At 33.1% G+C, this 17470-nt stretch overlaps 1 protein-coding gene across 6 annotated transcripts in view; it reads right to left on the bottom strand.

The window, feature by feature from the left end:
• Window positions 1-17470, bottom strand: part of LOC149550411 (uncharacterized) — a 78974-nt gene that overhangs the window by 26173 nt on the left and 35331 nt on the right. The window lies entirely within an intron of this gene.

Here is a 17470-nt window from a genome sequence, read left to right as displayed (position 1 = left end):
GGTAATGCCAATCGGATATCTATTTCATTTTTAATGTTATTAAGTTTATAGACATTATATGTCTCGCACTTGGAATTGAACAATAATTAAAAGTAGTAAATGTTATTTATTTATAAAGTACTTTTATATATTTGATAATATTACTTTGTATGTTAATATTATTTGTTCTTTTATTATTATTATTTATATTGTGATATTTGTAGTGTCCTTTAGTTTTTTAAATTTTTAATGTTATCAACATTATTATTATTTATAGTATTTTTATATGTAGATAATATTATTATTTAATATGATAAATAGTAGTAGATATAACTTATCTATTTAAATTACAATATTGTTCTATATAAATATTTATTTAAATTTAAATTTATTATTTATGGTTTTTTAAAATTAATATATAGGCGAACTTAATTTTGAATTTTTCTCGATTTTTTTGAGGTGTCGAATTTTATTTGAATTTCATAGTTGTCAAACTTGAACTCAAACTCAAACCTTGTGACTTAGCCTAATAACGATACTAAGGTTGAGCAGGAACACCCACAATTAGAGCTAGACACTCCGGAGCCTTTGGCGTCTGCTAAAGTAACTATGGCTACTCTCTCTAGTTATCCCAGATTTCATGCCTTTCATTTGAAAGGTACATTGAGAGGCCAGTGGGTTATGAGCTTAGTAGACACAGGTGTCACACACAACTTTATTGACCAGAAGCTAGTTGACAGGCGTGGATTCTAGTCCAAGGAGTTTGTTGGTTTTGGAGTGAAGGTTGCAAACGGTGTCATTTTGAGTTGTACTCGAAGGATTCCTCAGCTTAGCATCCAGATGGGGGTATACTTTGACGTATGATTTTTATATGCTACTGCTGGAGGATTATAATGTAGTTTTGGGCATGCAGTGGTTACAGGGTATTAGGCAATACATCATTGACCACCACTGCATGCAGCTAGACTTTCTTTCTCAAAGGAAGAAGTCTATCTTGAGGGTGGCTTCAAACGGCGGTCCTAAAGAGGTAATTTCCAACAAGCTGGAGACTAACATTCATCATGATGACATACTTTGGGCTACACATATGTGAAGTCCAAAATACCTACACCTCAAGATGTCAGGTCCTTTCATGTAGACATAGAGTTCATCAAGGAGAAGAACAATATTGTTGTTGATACACTTTCCAAGAAGCCATCTCTTGCTGCCCTATGTTCATTGAGCCAGATTTCAGCAGATTGAAAGGCTCAACCTTTAGTTGAGTATTCCAAAAATCAGCAAGCTTGTGAGATCATGAATGGGTTGACACAAGATGACTGATATAGTGTAGTGGATGATGTCATCTACTACAATGGCAAGCTCTACCTTGTTCCTGAATCATAGCTGAAGGAGCACGTTTTGCATACTTACCATGATACTCCTACAATAGGACATTCGGGTTATGGTAAGACCTATAGGGCAATACAAGAGAGATTCTCTTGGAAGGGTCTCAAGGATGATGTCTTACACCATGTTCATGCATACATGACTTGTCAACAGAACAAGTCAAAGCATACTTTTCCGATTGGATTGTTGTAGCGTCTGCCTATACCGGAGCAAAAGTGGACAGGAATATCTATGGACTTCATTACAAGTCTTCCAATGTTGTGGTGGACAGGTCAATTAAGTATACCCACTTCTTTCCTATTGCAGCGGATTTCATAGCTTCACAAGTAGCCAAGTTGTTTTTAAGAGAGATATTTAGACTCCATGGTCTCCCCAAGACCATAGTGAGTGACAGGGACAACAGGTTCCTAAGTTTCTTCTAGCAAGAACTTTTCAAGCTAGCAGGCAAAAGTTGACCCCTAGCACTAGCTACCATCCTCAGATGGATGGACAAATTGAGGTAGTTAATCAATGGATGGAGGGGTATCTGTGCAACTATGTGTAAAGGCAGCAGAAACCATGGGTGAGTTGGCTATATTTGGCCAAATATTGTTATAATACTACACACCACATGTCCATTGACATGACTCCCTTCTGAACTCTTTATGGCTACGAGGCATTATCTTTTGTTGATTTGGCTTTCGATAACAACAGAGTTCCCTTGGCACAGGATTGGTTGCAGGAGAACCAAGATATCATGAGATCTCTTAGGGAGAACTTGCAGCATGCTTAGAATCAGATGATATACACTGATCAACACAAGACGGAAAGAGCATTTGAGATGGCTGACATGGTTTTCCTTCATCTATAGCCTTACAAACAAAGCACTCTTAAACGGGGAGGAGCTGAGAAGCTTAAGCCTCATTTTTATAGACTATACAGAGTACTCAAGAGAGTTGGAGAGGTGGCCTATGAGATCGAGTTACCACTAGACAATAGGGTAGGGTTCATAATGTGTTCCACGTGTCATGCCTGAACAAGCCACTAAGGCAACATATAACAGCATGACTCGATTTACCTCCTTTGGATGAAAAGGGTAAATTGACTTTGGTCCCAGAGAAGATTCTAGAGGTCAGAGAGAGACGATTGAGGAGTAGGGTGATTCGGGAGTACTTGGTGAGATGGAGAGGTCTACCCATAGAGGACGCCACCTAGGAGTGAGTCCATTTTGCAGCATCCAACGTTACAATTGCTTGTGGGCAAGCATCTCCGAGAGGGGAGGACTATCATGTCCCATCTCTAGTCTGACTAACAAAGTCATGAGAGTTGGCCTATTATTGGAGTCTCATAGGCTAGCAATGGTGGATAGAGACTCATACTGGATACTTAGTGACCAGAGTTGGTTCTACAATCAGTTTGAGAGCCAGTCGGGGTAGTTCCTTAATTTTAGAGATTTTCCTAAAATTTAGGAGGTTGCGGTAGCGATTAGATTTGAGGCTCCTCAAGACCAGTATACGGTTTCAGTTTCAGGGTGACAGGGTATATTCCTAGTTTCTAGGAGCATCCCTAGTTTTTAGGGATGGGACTGCCAACTGGCCGACATTGCCCAGCATCAGTCACAAACAGGTGACAAAACCAATTCACTAGTTATTTAGTTGGTTTGGCTTTCCAGTTGAATAAGAGGAAATATGTTTCCTAAGTTTGCGTTTAATAAATAAATTAAAATAAAGCTATTTATATAGCTAATTGGAGTAATAAGGGGATTTTGGCTTCATTTGGTTAGGCCGGCCTATGTGTTATAGCTCGTTAGAAAAGTCTTGAATTATTATAACTTATTTTCATCATTCGGAGACCTTCGGGCACCTAGAGTTATATTATTTGAGGAAATCGGTGTTTTTCCTATACATAAAGACCTTTTAATTGAGAAGATGCCATTTTATAATAAAGGGAAAGGCATATTCTCCCTTTAGGGTTCAATTGGCTTTGAGAGGGAGATAAAAGGAGATGTTGGCTCATTCTTTCATTATCTTTTATCTTCATTCTTGGTATTTGTGATTTTGCTCTGAGGAGTGATTCTAGAGATCTAGGACGCAAACCCTAGAGCCTGGCTAGTAGGACACAAACCCCAATAGGTGTTTTCAGCAGCATTCTATAGTATTGTTTCAGCAGTTGACAAAGATTGTTAAGTTCAGCATTGAGGGTGCTTGTGAATTGCATGTTGGGGGTCTTGTTTGACACCTTGGGATCTTCTTGCTTGCTTGGCATGACTATAGCAGCCGTGCGGCTGCCTTTCAGCTGGCACGTGGTTTGTTGGTTGGATTACACCAACCATCTCTGCCCTTTAGGTTCGTGGCTAGTCCATTCTTGCAGCTGCCGTCATCATTCTTTGTTTGTAAACACCTTTGCTAGCATATTGATTACATTTCTTGCCTAGTATGATTTGTAGCTATTTTGGTTAACTGAATATTATATTATTTGCTGCTGTTTTTAATTATTGTTCTATTTTAATCTGGAAAATACAAAAAAAAAACAATCTTTCTACAACTTTTGTCTAATTCTCTAAGACCACAAGGAAAGCACAGAAAAATCGATTATTTTAATTAAAATTTACAGAAGTTCAGTGAATGGATCCTTTTGGGATCTTTCATTATGCATGATAGATGATCAAATCCTCAAATGTTTTATTAGTCATGAGGAAATCGACAGTAGGACAAGCCAATTAGATAAGTAGGTTAGAAAGTTTTGACAATTCAGTTCAATTTAACAAGGGATAAACAGTGTGACTATTTATTTTTATTTCCTTCCTAACATCTATCACAAAGGACATTCCACAACGCAATGAAAGTTTGAGAAAATTTGATTATTGAGTTATGATCGAAATATCAAATTCAATGGAAGAAATTCTCATTTCAAGATGCCACATAAGGGCCACTTAGAATATTACATCAAAAACTAAGATTACTATAAAACACGCAATTCAAAGAGAGGAATCTGGTATGATTCTCATAAATAATTCATTTCAATAGTGACCATTTATGTCATCTTTTCACAAGGAATTTTGTGGGTTGTTTGGGACCATCTCCCTAGGCCCATTTGATATTTATATGGTTTGCTAATTTTAGTCAGCATACTTAATTCTTTTTATTTATTTTTCAGTCTAAAACTAAAAATCTAATCATCTCACATGCAAAAGTCGACAAAGCTAAAATACAAATTAGCTACAAAAAGGCTTCAATGTGTGAGTACATTTTTGGCAAGTGCTATAATGTCCCTAATATAGAGCCAAAACATAAATAAGGGTGTAAAATGATTAAGAGGCCAAAAAGCTATAGTCAGGAAATATTATTTAAACTGTTTATTATTCAACCACACTTTTAAGTACCTATTTTTCATCACTATGGGGCCACTTTATGTTATAAATGAGTTTTCTTGATGAGCTTATTCTTGGAGGGATTTCTAATAAAAGGTAAACTTAATGCTGATGTCTAGTCACCTAAAAGTCAGGATTTACAGAGGAGTTCGCTGCTTTTTTTGGAAAGAGTCTTTTTAAAGGAACTGAGGGAAATTACAACATGGTTATTATGCTATCTATTGATTTTGTTATGGTTTTACTCTTTGCAAGCAAGTGAACTTCTTTCTTTTCTCAGGACAAAACTCCTGAGGTTTGAACTTGGACACAAACCCAACTTTTATTGATCAATTTGCATCCATTCTGGTTACATTATCTCAAGCTGCAAATACAGATTGTTTTAGTGGGAAGGGGGAGGCAAAATATGCATCAACACGCTGAAGGTTTAAAGGGATTTGATCAGACAGTTCAAGTGCCTTCCTCCAAATCAGAATCACAGTTCATTCATTAGTGACAGGAATATGCTAGTGTCTCTTCAATCAATCTGATTATTTAGTCGCAGAAATTTTGTGCATCCAATCCAGTTTCTGATTTTTCAGCTGCATGTTGTAGTAATCAGGATATATTTCAGAAATTAGTAAAGGTCAGGCATTTCCAGCATATTCTTTGATTCTAATCTGTTGCATGTTTGAGAAAACATCTTTCTTGTAATACCATTTCAATTTTATTCCATGCTATTGTTCACACTTAATGATCTTATTCACAAACCAAGTTTGGCAACAGATTAAATCAAACACAAAAGGAAAAGCTTCTGTGCAAATCGTTGTTAGAATATTTTTGGTTCTATATTTTTAGGTTTATGGAGGCAGAGTCTTGGTAATTTAGCTATGCCATGTAATGAGAATTTATTGATGCAATATAGTGCCTAGACATCTCCAAAAAAAGTTCTCATCCTCTTCTATATGCTGCCCTGAGCTGATTTAATTAATGTTACAGTTTTCTTTCTTTTATATTTTCAAAGCAATTCAGTTGTAAAATAAACCTCCTTAAATCTTAGATTTTTTCCAGTGTTGAACATGATAGAAAATAAAATAGAATGAGTGTTTCTGATTCTAATCTGCTTCTACAATTCAGTCTCATAATTTTTCAGTGTGGTATTTCTTCTTTGGCATTCGAAGCAGTCATGGCAAGTTACAATTGAGCTTGTAAAATTAAAATCCTTACCTCCATCTCAACAATTGCTTGCCAAAGATATGTTAGCCAAAGATATGTTAGTCACAAACAAAAATGAAACAAATATATAATACTAGAAGTTATAAATGTCTAATATGTTCCTAACTAATAAGAGTCTCCCTGTTTGTCAACAAATAAAACCAACACTCCTTTTATAAAAGCAGAAAATAGCTCAGCTGAAGCTTCAAGTAACAACGTTTATTACTTCATATTCACCAGGGGACTAATCATGAATTTACTCTGTCTCCAAATACATGAGTTTTATTCCCTTAAGCCAAATTCTTCGACCTATGATAAGTATACAAAAACTGCAATAAATGATGGACCCTATCGTTCTTCAGCACTTGAACTTAAATGCATCTCAGCACTCCTCACAACCTCAATTTATGCACTGATACCATTTTGTAGGAAGCACCTCCATATTTGTAAGACTATAATCATTGATAAGTTTGTTAGTTTTAAAAAATAAATAGCAATGAATGCATACAATAAGCAATAAACTAATTGAATATGTCTTTCTTACTAAAGTAGGCCTTCTTCATTTTTGTTTGTATGCATAAACCATGTACAAAAAGAATACAACATTATGCAGTTGATGTCTCTTTAACTTCAAAGGAACCTTTGAAATCCCTAATATATTAACTCCTATAACACCTAACACAGTACTTCCAACTTTACACAACATATTATCTACTTATGACACCATGATATTGACAAGTCCTGAATAATAATTTTCGAAAACATAATAATACATGAAAATAAAAAGCATTTCTGTGGTAATATGCTCATCAAAAGAAGTCAACATTTAAGATATGAATCAAAATTAGAACCAAAGATCTTGTCTATCTTAAGAGACTTTCAAGTGATAATTATTCTGGATGATCCCCAACTCTAAAGTTGAACAGATTGAATAAGAAACAAAAGCAATTATCACACATATACAATCCTTGTCTACAAAAATCACATGCAATATAGAAATGCAGATATCTTCATAAATCATAATAACAATTTACAGTGTCTAATATTCAGGGCTGATTCATACACTATATCCTCTCAACTCTTTTTGATTTCTGAATAAATGCAACCAATTCAAATAGGGAAAGGTCTGCTATATATGACATTTGACCACACATGACACCTTAAAAATCCATTATTTATCTAGCTTGTAAATTAAGTGTCACAAATAAACTGCATATTTCAAGTCATTACCCTATTAAATACCTGCTTTACAGGTATTAACATAGGAAGTATGTGCCACTAAAATTACTGACTGCATCTACCCCACCTTTAAGAAAGGTTCAGTATCTGCACCTAGACACAATCAACTCTATTATGGATGACAATGTTTTTTGCCATTGCATCTTTCCTAAAAATACATGAAATTAAAAAAAAAAAAATTGTGGTCATTCCTCTCCAAAATTAATTGTCACCATTGATATGAAAGAGTTGTTAACAAGCCAGTTAAAATTAATAAGAAAATTACTTTTAGAGTCTGAGGTATATGACTGGCAACTTTCAGAAAAAATGTGGGCTTTGCAAAATTAGATTTTCAAACTCAAAGACAGTTTTTCAAGTGAATTCACCAGGAAAGTCATGTCACACAAACTGGAAATCTATGTTACCAAATTCTTCCCTGGAAACCTCAAAGTCTGCTCCGGTTCTTACAAAAGTCTGGTTCTTGTCATGTTCTTGCAAAAGTCTGCCCAAATTCTGTCAGATGAACCTGGCACACAATTTGTCATTTTTATTGTGAATTTGCAAATCTGCAACAGGACCAAGGCCAAATTTGGCCAAAAAAATGGAATTTTTTGCTTCAAAAAGTTTTTATGGGGTCTGTTGTAGTCAATTCAACCCTCCAACCCTACAATAGATCACTAAAAAGGCTAAAAAGGTAAAACATGTCATATAGACTAAAACATTAATATATATGGTGGTGTATTTTCCTATGTTGCTATACTTTAGCGTAGTGGTGTATGAATTTATTTGCTGCTGCAGATATTGTGGTAGATCGATGGGGTTGTAGTTCTATTAAACAAAGGAGATGAAAGCTCCTTATATAAACTTACAAAGACAATGTTTCTAAAAGAAACAATTGTGAACTAAAGACAAAAATAGAAACTACCTAATAAACTAAAGACTAACTAAGATGACCATTAAAGAAACATTATAATATTTAAATACCCTCCCTTAATGGTTATCGTCTAATTGTTGTCTTTTGGTCACAAATTCTACAAACATTTTGCTACTGAGACTCTCCCTAGATCTGCAAACTGATAATGACCAAGACATCAAAATTCATCCATAAAAGATCAAAGAAGGCTGTCCCCTCCTTTAGAATGCTTTGCAACAAGAGACAAGAGCCTACCACTGACTCTACCACTAACCCTTCCAAAATCAGCAAAACATCTCACCAAAAATCATCATAAAATATCCAACCTAATGTTAGATAATGAAGTTGCTCTTCCCTAGATATAAAGACAAACACTCCAAACCAAACTGCAAAAAGCCACCATTTTTTAGGAGAAAATTCAACAAAAACCCAACACAATTTTTGAGGTGAAAATTGATCAAAACAAAGCATGATTTTGGAGGTAAAAAATCAATCAAAACCAAACAGATTCCGAGACACAAATAATAGAATAGAAAACTTCGTTTTTGAGGAAAAACGATAAACCCAATAGATTATTTTAAGGAAAAAATTAGAAACCCACCAGATAATTTTTGAGGAGAAAATTATAAACCACCAGATATTTTTTTAGGAAAAAATTATAAACCCACAAAGGAATCCCACATATTAAAATATTATAATGTTCCTTTAATGATCATCTTAGTTAGTTTTTAATTTATTAGGTAGTTTCTATATCCGTCTTTATCTTCACAATTGTTTCTTTTAGAAACATCGTCTTTGTAAATCTATATAAGGAGCTTTCATCTCTTTTGTTTAATACAACTTAATGTAATGAGAATCGCTATGAAATTGCCTGAATTGTTGGTTTGGCAATTCGATTCATGATTCCCAATTTATTTGGGACTAGTGAATCAATTCAACAATTTCATGGGATGAATCACCAATTCACGCAAAAAATCACATGAATCAGCTTTGTGACTCGTGAAAAATCGGCTGCACAAGTAGGGAAAAATCAACTCAAATTTTAATAAAAACACATCTATTTTTTATGTTTTTTTTCTTTCCTCTTTGTTTTAACCGTAAAGGGCCCTCTAATTGTTTAGCATGAGTAGAAGAGAGGAGAAGTGAGAGAGAAGAACAAAAAAGAAAAAACATAGGTTTGCAACCAACATGATTTTGGAGGTAAAAAATCAATCAAAACCAAATAGACTCCGAGACACAAATAATAGAATACAAAATTTTGTTTTTGAGGAAAAACAATAAACCCAACACATTATTTTGAGGAAAAAATTATAAACCACCAGATAATTTTTGAGAAAATTATAAACCACCAAGTAATTTTTTCCTAGAAAAATTATAAACCCACAAAGGAATCCCATATTAGAATATTTTAATGTTTCTTTAATGATCATCTTAGTTAGTCTTTAATTTATTAGGTAGTTTATATTTTCATCTTTATCTTCACAATTGTTTCTTTTAGAAACATCATCTTTGTAAATCTATATAAGGAGCTTTCATCTTGTTTGTTTAATACAACTCATAATAACAAGAATCGCCCTGAAATCACCGGTTTGGCGATTCAATTCATGGTTCCCAACTTTTTTGGAACTAGTGAATCAGTTCAGCAATTTCATAGCATGAATCGCATGAATCACCTTTGTGAATTGTGAAAAATCGGCCGCGCAAGTGGGAAAAGATCAAGTCAAAATTTAATAAAAACATCTATTTTTTATGTTTTTTTGCCTTTCCTTTTTGTTTTAACCCTAAAGGACCTTCTAATTGTTTAGCATGCGTAGAAGAGAGGAAAAGTGAGAGAGAAGAATAGAAAAGAAAAACCATAGGTTTGCAACCAACAAAAAGGAAGAGCACCAAAAAAGGATACGTTTACAGATACTAATAGACATACATTTACAGATACTGAAAGACATGTTTCATGGATCTTGATTCTTCATCTTATATACATTTATGATTTGATGTCTTATGGATCTTCATCTTACATACATTCCATGATTTCACTCATTATGATCCTATGGAGTCTATTTACTTCAGCTACAATTTACATTTTACGTGTAACATAGTAACATATGTGATGAATTTATCATTTATGTTCCATGTTTATGTATGTTAGCTTCTATTTGATGATGTTAAAGTGTGTTTAAGTTATATTCAATAAAGGGTGCATGAAATAAGTTATAAATTGTTAAAATCTCTAAATTTCAATGGTATTTTAAATTTGCCGATTCAATTCTGATTCATGGCCAATTCACAATTTGATTTGGCCTTGCCAATTCTGATTCAATTCTTATTCTCATTACTTTGATACAGCAAGTCGATGGGCTTTCATAAAATTTGGTGAATTTTTTAAGGAAAATTCGAGATTGTTTTGATCTTGAATTTTTTCCAGAAATTCGCTTTTCAATTTTTAGAAATAAAAAACATTAGAGGTATTTTATGGAACTTTTGTGGTTCATCTTCGAGGATTTTTGCTGAAAATTGCAAGCCTAGTTAAGGCTTTTGATCTTGCGATCTCTTTGTTGCAGCAAAAGTCTGATTTTTTTGGGTTGCATGTAGTTGCATGTGCTCATTTACCATACAAAGGCTTGTGTTTTGTCAACCCTCAAAAAATTTGATGGGTTTAATAAATTTTCCTTTAAAATTTTTTTGATTTGTTTTCATAATTTTTTCCCTAGAAAATTTCTCGAGTTTCTATAATTTTTCCCTTAAAAATTTCTGATTCTGTAATTCACAAAGTTGTGTGGGGGATTCCTTTGTGGGTTTATAATGTTTTCCTAAAGACTTATTTGTTGGTTGGGGTTTACTGTTTTTCCTAAAAAATATGAAGCTTTGTATTGTCTGATTTTGATTGATTTTACACCTCAAAAATCATGTTGGGTTTTAATCGATTTTTCACCTCAAAAATCGTGGCTTTTTGCTGTCCATTTTAACAAGGATAAAGGCCCATCTCAATCATATGCTCAATCTCATAATAGCTCCAAGAAGAAGCCAATCTAGTGCAACTATTGCCATAAATTTGGTCATGTGATATAAGAATGTTGATGTTTGGTAGCTTCAGTCAAATAAAACCTACATATAATTATATTTGAGATATAATTTATATATTTGTGTTCATCATGTATGAGATATAAGTTTATTACTATATGGGAGAAATTAATATACATATAAGTATGATTAAGTTTTATTATATTAATTATCTAATTAATGAATAGACATGTCCCATGAAGGGACATGCCTCTTCATCAATTTAAATAAGAGGTCGCTTTCATTTGGAAAACACATACCAATTACATGGCAGTGCCATTACACTTGCAGCGATCCTCCAAACTTAACATGGTATAAGAGTCAAATTCCCTTGAAAAAAGCTTTACCGCTTAAAGGAAGATCTTAAGGACTTGAATGTTATAAGGACAGAGACTATAGAAAATTTGTTATGCAGGTGTTATGAGCAAAGTATAGATGAATGCAATAACTTATATGAGTTCTATTTGTATAATATACAACCTGATACAAATGAAATAACACAATGTTCAAAGAATGGCTATGAAGATTAATATAAAGTCTTACAATGCAATGGCGCTGAGATTTGGATCTAATGAAAGTCCTGATCTACAAGAAATGATCAATCGCCACAACAGAATATTGTACATTGAATGATTAAATCTAGGATCTATACAATCAGAAGATCAGAATGCTTGATCTGTCCTCGTGATCTAGACTGTAATCAGTCTACCAACTTGCGCTTGGGCGCAGTTCTTGAGGGGACACAGATAAAAGATTGGATTTATATATGAGAACAATTCAAATCAGGGTTTCATCTGCCAATCACAATCACTGAGTATTGGAAGTAAATCAAATGTCATATCTGTGAGCAAATACATCGAATCAATAATGTCAATGGAATCATAGCAATCGAAGAAGTAATAAAAAGAAGAGGAATAAAGACATAAAGGTGTGGCTAAATAAACAGACTAGGTAACAAATAATTGATAAGGGCAATCTGAAATAAGGAGAAACTGGAAGGAGAGCAAATAGCGATCAAAGTTGACACTTAGCAGTTCAAAGACAATCAGGGATAAGAAACAAATAGGAACCATTTAGGACAACAGATCATCTAAGACAAGTAGTTAAAAAAGAATGATTGAATTGAATTCTAGGGAAAGAGATGGTTGTCTACTACATGTGTCATAGTCTATATAAGGAATATCATCAACTGCAATGAAAATGCATGTGATTGCAGATTACACGAGTCTACATTATTCGTTACGGTATAGGCAAGAAATCAAAAAGGAAAAATATTGAAAGATATCATCCGCCAAGTAGAGACTGAATTAGGCAACGTCTGTGGAGAATATTAAATTTGTAAACACCACCTAGCAGCATATGAATCCATAAGTTTGAAGGAGAATCTCTAAAGGGGAGTGTATAAGAAAACGAGTTTGAAAAGATTTACCTCGCAAGTCACCACATGGGACATGGCGGTAAGGACCCTATTTAAATTTACTTCTTAATTGATGAATCCCTATTTGCCCGACCCGCTATGTATGGATTAATACAGTGCCAACAAAGACCATAGGCTATGGAATACACCATACCAAATGCCATAATGTTAATAGACAACATCAACAATATTTTCAATAATAATAATATATAAGGTAACATTAAAGGTAAGTATTTGTCTATTCATTATAAAGATTATTGAATATAGATTGTGAAATATGTTATCTTATATTATTGTGTCATTAATAAGGAAATAATAATTTTGGAAATATAGATTGAAGTATATATAGAAGATGGAATATGTGCATATATATCCAAAGTATATACTTAAATTAGATATTTACTTGATCTATATTATATTGGAATGATCTTATATTATTATGCAATATTATTTATTATCTTTGAGTATTATTGTACTCTCTCTCTCTTCTTTTTTAATACATACTATAAGAGCTATGTGCCTTGACCTTTTCCTCTTAAGAATGTTATTCCAAGAAAAGGGAAATTGATTTCAGATTTAGAGGGAGTCTAATATCAAAGGCAACTTTGGTTGAGGAGCTCAGATGACTGATATTCACAAGGAGTTCAAAAAAATCCTTGTGTATGATTGTATGACCTTAATGGGCCTATCCCCTTTGTACATCATGAGGAAGCGATGATTTCCAAATGATTATCACTTTTATTTGCAGAAGTTATTGAAAGGTGTTGATCTTTTTGCTTTTTGATCGATAAGAGGTCGAAGCCAAAGTTAATTATTATTATTTATTGTGATTAATTATTTCAATTATTAGTTAAGCTTGAGTAGGTTCAAACCCAAGACCTTCCAATTAAGAGGCTCACAATTCACCGTTGTGTTGTAGGCTCCTACCTAAAAGGTGTCAATCTTACAATAACTTTATTTTCTATAATGATGGATATCTTACGATATCTATGCAAATCATTATAGATTACACTTTGCATGGTGGATGTTTATACGGTAAGCATTATGAGAATGTGTGTGCACATACCTTTAACGTTTTTTGAGTATATGGTCAAATGTTATGCAAATTGAGAATCCAAACGCCATTACACAGAGTACTTGGTGAATATCATGCAACTTGATGTTCAAGAGACCATTACTCACAGTACGTGGCCAATATCCTGCATCTCAACATTCTGGAGGCCATTACTCAAAGAGTATTTGGTGAATATCATATGTTGATATTTTGTAGACCAATACTCAAATATGATATCAAAATGGTGAATATTATATGTTAATATTCTGCAAACCATTACCTATTTGAGTACATGGTAAATATCAAGGGATGATATTCTGGAGACAATACTTAGGAGTATTCGGTGAATATCATATGTTAATATTCTGGAGGGCAATACTCATGATATCAAAATGATGGATATCTTCTAATCAAAGATATCCTTAAAATTTGTCAATCCTAATATTACCAATGATGTAATATATGTCTTATGTTTATCCTCCCTAACTAAGAGGGAGTGTTGATGTTTGGTAGCTTCAATCAGATAAAACCTAGATATAATTATATATGAGATATAATTTATATATCTGTGTTCATCATATATGAGATATAAGTTTATTATTATATGAGAGAAATATATATATATATATATATATATATAGCAATGATTATGAAATATTCTCAATTTAAATAAGAGGTCACTGCCATTTGGAAAACACATACCAATTACATGGTAGTGCCATTACACTTGTAGCAATCCTCCAAACCATAGTTACGGGACTCAGACTCACCTCTGATTCGAAAAGTCAAAATCCGACTTGGATCGGACTCAGCAAGGACTTGAAAAATCGAAAAACCCATGAAATTGAAATATTTTTAAGGATTTAAAGATTTTTTCATGCATCATTTAGGCAATTAACATCAAATACATAATAATTGAGATAAATAGAAGCTACTTAACACCCATACACAATTTTGTATAGATCACATTAGTATAATAGCGAATTTCTAAAGGAAAAAAACAAAATAACATAATATAAAGTTAAACATAGTGTCATTGTCAAATGTCTACAATATATGAAATCCGTGGAATCAAAAGTTGAAAACATATATCAAAATATCAGCTAGAGTGTAGAAGACTAAGGTTCATGGTAGCCTATGCCCTCCCTACAAATACGCCCAAGATAAGTCATGGAAGACTCAAATATTGAAAAATATGTTTGTTACAGCTTATGTGCGCATTGTAGACAACAACAGGGCTCTCAAGTATGTCTATCAATTTGTTTGGTGAACCACAACCTTTAACGGTAAAAGTCTTTTAATAACAATTATAGTTGGATTACAAATTTTTGCCAAGAAAATGATCAAGGACATAGCCAGCAACACATATACACATAAGTCTAAAAGTTTACAACTTTATTAAAAGACAATGTTGAAAGTGACTTCTTCATAATGAAACTCAGATAGTGTAGATAGTAACCACAACATCATTTTCAGAATTAATATACACTAAAAAAAAATACTTTCCCAAAATCTCTAACTTTAAAAAAAAAATTAAGAAAATTTTAAAAAATTCGGGAGAGTCCTAGGCTTGAGACTCAGCGAGTCCATGTGGACTCTGCCAGGACTCGATTGAGTTAGAGTCCAAAGGCCATTTTCCTTGGAAAGGACGCCTTTGCCTTGGACTCGCAGAGTCCCAGAACACTGCTCCAAACTTAACAAAGAATGTAGGACTCGCATTGCTTGTGACCAGCGGAAGCATGGAGGGTCTCAGCCACAAGCCAACATTGCAAAACATGTAGACCTCTCCGATCAACCCAAGGCTGCCTTTTACACTTTTTAAGGACACGCAAATTTATGTTTTTGAAGATAGATTGACCATTAAGGAGGGTATTATGATATTATATTGTTTCTATTTTCTCTCTTCCGTCTTTATTAATGGTCACTCTTTTTGTAATGTTTCCATAAACTCCTTCTGTTCTTTATGGAAACTTTATCTTTCTCTCTTCAAAGTGTTTCTATGTCTCTCTTTTTGTTCGTTATAAAAACATTCTTGTGTATACTTGTATATATAGATCATTTATGATATCTATTTAATAACATATTCATTATTTTACCATAATATCCCACACAACTTTGTCAATTACAGAAACAAAAAAAAATTGAGCGAAAAAATTATGAAAACCCATCAGAAAGTTTTTAAGGGAAAAATTAATGAAAACCCATTAGAGTTTTTTTAAAGGTAGCAAAACACGAGACTTTGCATGGTAAACTAGCACATGCAAGTACATGCAACCCTAAAAAATCAGAGACTTTTATTGCGGACATGAAATCGCGAGGTCAAAACCCTTAACCATGCTTGCAATTTCAAGCAAAAATCCTCGAAGACAAACCACAAAAGTTTCATAAAATACCTCCAATGATTTATATTTCTAAAAATTGAAAATCAAATTTCTAGAAAAAAAATTCAGGTCAAAAGAGGTTGGATTTTTTCTTAAAAAATCCGCCAAATTTTATGAAATCCCATCGACCTACTCTGATACCATGTTATGGTAAATCAGTGGTGTTGTAGTTATATTAAACAAAGGAGATGACAGCTTCTTATATAGACTTACAAAGACAATTGTTCTAAAAGAAACAATTGTGAACTAAAGACGTAAATAGAAACTACCTAATAAACTAAAGACTAACTAAGATGACTATTAAAGAAACATTATAATATTTTAAAGATATATATACTTCATATATATATAGACACACACATACATACATATACATAAATTTTCATTAAATACCTCCAACAATTTATATTTCTAAAAAAATGAAAAGAAAATTTCTATAAAAAAATTCAAATCAAAAAAGGCTCGAATTTTTTCTTAAAAAATCCACTAAATTTTATGAAATCCCATCGACCTGCTCTGATACCATGTTATGGTAAATCGATGGTTTTGTAGTTTTATTAAACAAAGGAGATGAAAGCTCCTTATATAGACTTACAAAAACAATGTTTCTAAAAGAAACAATTGTGAACTAAAGATGGAAATAGAAACCACCCAATAAACTAAAGACTAAATAAGATGACCATTAAAGAAACATTATAATATTTTAAATATATATATATATATATATATAGAGAGAGAGAGAGAGACACGCATGCATACATATACATACGCACACACATTTATTTTTAAAAACATGTGTTTGTATGGATGAACCCAAAACGAATTTGAACGAATTCCGAACCCGAATCTTGAACCCGAATTGAAACTAGCAACCCAGATGAAAATGTTCTAAACATCAACAAAGACTACAACATCGTGTTGTCACCCAGAGTTTAAATTGGGGTAATCCTAAAATAGGCTATTATGTTTTGGTGTAGCTATTAACCTTATAGCTCTTGAATTCCATTTCCCTGAATAAAATGATTTTTTGGAATCTTTAGTGGTAAAAAATCTACACATTTCCCAAAGTCCCCTTTGACCTAATAGACATGTTATTTAATATTTATTTTTCTGTTAGTTAATGCAATTGAATAAACAAATTATAAATATAAAATAAACAATCCTTTCTATGCTTGCCCAATTAACCTTATAAACATAAAATGGGTTATTGTTTACCAAATCCCAAATTTAATCAAAAAGGGCCAACACTTTCCAATGAGAGAAGACTCAAACCTTGAAGAAATTTTCTCAATCAACCAACCCAAGATCTCCTACGAAGGGATCACCATCCCTCATCACCAATAAAGGAGGAATCTTAGAGGGGCTATAGGTACCTTCAACATCTCAACCTATTAATTGAAGTATCCAACGACTCCTCACATACACCCACGATCTAAGAGGGAAGCTGCATAGAGATAGTCCTCACATGAAACAGCACACATTTTGGCTATAAGACAAGCAAACAAAACCTCACTATAATCTCCAT

This window comes from Cupressus sempervirens, chromosome 7, assembly GCF_028749045.1.
Source record: "Cupressus sempervirens isolate cs-2001-9-10 chromosome 7, ASM2874904v1, whole genome shotgun sequence".
Classification (NCBI taxonomy): Eukaryota; Viridiplantae; Streptophyta; class Pinopsida; order Cupressales; family Cupressaceae; genus Cupressus; species Cupressus sempervirens.
This window is presented reverse-complemented; position numbering and strand designations above follow the sequence as displayed.